This window comes from Palaemon carinicauda, chromosome 9 (assembly GCF_036898095.1).
Source record: "Palaemon carinicauda isolate YSFRI2023 chromosome 9, ASM3689809v2, whole genome shotgun sequence".
Lineage (NCBI taxonomy): Eukaryota > Metazoa > Arthropoda > Malacostraca > Decapoda > Palaemonidae > Palaemon > Palaemon carinicauda.
In genome coordinates, this window is record NC_090733.1 from 147,826,378 (window position 1) to 147,828,877 (window position 2,500).

The 2,500-nt window shown below is 37.4% G+C and overlaps 1 long non-coding RNA gene across 1 annotated transcript in view; it reads right to left on the reverse strand.

Annotated features, from left to right (window-relative positions):
- LOC137647252 (uncharacterized) overlaps positions 1-1,454 on the reverse strand; it is a 188,585-nt gene extending 187,131 nt beyond the window's left edge. Inside the window, exon 1 of the long non-coding RNA XR_011045548.1 lies at positions 1,358-1,454. This is a non-coding gene — a long non-coding RNA (uncharacterized lncRNA). The remainder of the gene's footprint in view (positions 1-1,357) is intronic.
- Between the last annotated feature and the right edge of the window lie 1,046 nt (positions 1,455-2,500).

Sequence of the window (2,500 nt, forward strand, 5' to 3'; positions counted from 1 at the left end):
CATATATATATATATATATATATATATATATATATATATATATATATATATATATACATATATATACACACACATATATATATACACATATATATATATATATATATATATATATATATATATATATATATATATGTGTGTGTGTGTGTGTGTGTGTATGTATATTAACATACAGTACTGGAAACGTCTCTGCCATGCGATTTCGTGGTTTGGGGTTGGAGACTGTCAAACTCAATATTTTCTAACAGTATCTTCAACCTCACTATAGTAAATCTAATTTGACTCAGAACCTCACCATCCTTGTAAACTATTGAACGCGAAGGGGAAGGGGGGGGGGGCGTTTGAGGGAGCCTATAGGTCTGCCTGCTGTGTTATCAGCAGGCGTTGCCTAGCCCTCCCTGGGATGGGGAGCTGGTCATAAGTATATATGGTTGGTCTCTAAGTCATTGTCACTCTCTCTTGCCTTTGTCATTCATGAGCGACTTTTGAACCTTTAAATGCAGTTAAAATTCAAGTTCGAGTGTCCTCTCACCTGTAACCTTGTGTACCTAGCCGAAGATTGGCTGCTCATTAATTTAAATATAGGTATAAAACGTAGGTAAACGGGGGAGAAAAATAAAACAAAATTCCTCATTAACAATAAGATAACAAAATAAAATAACCTAATATGGTAACACCTAGATTCCTTTAAAAATTCACAATGAAACTCGGGAGATTTAAACACCTCGCCTCCCACGATTGAATGAATCTTTTAATTGTCCCGAAGCATGAATGATTTAAATTCCTCCGTGTCAAGGTTAACCGGGCACCTGTGTTTACATTTTACGCGTGACTTGAGTGTTACTGGTTTAAGTATACTAAGACTATTCCACCTACTACATGGTGCTAGGCATGTCTGCTCTGCCGTTTATTAAGGTCAATTATCCAGACCATTCCAAAAATCATATGCCACTTGAGACCAAATCGTTTCTTAACATAACGCAAGTTTTGCTAGAGCCATCTATTGGCGCTGAGAGGAACTAGCTCAGTAAACATGCCAGACGCTGCTAGATTAACAATTGCCACTCCGAGGATTTACTATTTTTGTGCATCATGTATTTGTAGAGATTTTGTTACTCTGCAGTCTTTATTGTTCCGCTTTAATTTAACTGCAAACAATTTGTTCGTTAGTAGTAATTAACTGGCTACTTTCGTCAATGGAAACTGGTATCGGCTGACAACACACCCCAAGAGCACTGTAGCCTACTCTACACACCACCATTTTTACCTATCTGAGCTGATTGGCCGCTTCATATATTGAATCCTAATAACCCAAATTAATTGTAACTGACCTGAACGTAAAGCATAACCTATTTACCTAATGATAAGCGCGTGAATTCAACTGGAGTCTCCCTCGTAGTTAATCATAGACATCAAATTGTGGAGATCACATGCAGCACATCCAGGATAATCACTAACCAAAAGCTAACTGAATATTTTTCCCTCCAATTTGTGACGTCATCTGGCTAGTGTAGCATTGCCAGATTATTTGATCCCAAATTCCCCTGAGAAGGATTGAAATACAACATAATCATGAGCTTATATGTAAATAGAAAAAATATTAGTACGTTTTTTTATGATAAATGTTGCTTTATTCATGGTGTACCACGTATGAGTATCATGCCTAATAAAATACACCCATCTTAGTTTGAAAAGAAGGCAGGTGAAATTTTTCCATCTGGCAACACTGGGCTAGTGTACGAGCCTTCGAGTTGTACAGCTAAAAACTAGCATTCAATCATTTATGAATTTTATGACACTCTAATAAACATTTTCTTGTTTTTGTTGGGGGTGTTTTAGAGTTACCAGTATTTGTGTATGATGTTAAGTTCCTAATTATGGTGTTTGTTTTCATGAATTTATTTTGGAGTTAAAAAGCTACGCGTATTGGTTAATTAGTAGGCCTACTTGTATATAAGTAATTCGCATATGCTTAACAATCCTTTTCTCGAGAATGCTGTAGGTCTAGTGTATTGCATTGTTTGTTTATTAAAGACACTCTTTCATAAGGAAACCGGTAGACCTAGTGGTAATACGTTGTTGAACTATTTCTTCCATACGTAAATATATCAACATGTCAATTACTATTAAAAAGGCTTATTAAACTTTTATTACCATATGATATCTCAATGCTAAAAATGTAATTAAATGCACTTTTCGGCAGATGCTTACTCGCTCTAGGCCTAGACTTGTTTACTTGGTTACAAGTTTGTCTTGTACGGTGCACGACACGGGATCTTTGTAACCTACAAGCCTAAGCAGAACTGCCATCTCATCTGCTGTCATTTCAGGCTGCGTCCGTGAAGACTTACTATTCAAAACAGACTCCGTTTTGCAGGAGGCCCTGTCCGCCCGGAAGGGCCTGGCAGTTTATACCGGTTGTGGTGGCCTGGTGGTAGCGTCCTTGTCTGATGATTGCCAGACTGGGGTTCGAGTCCGCTCAAACTCGTGAAGTTCCTTT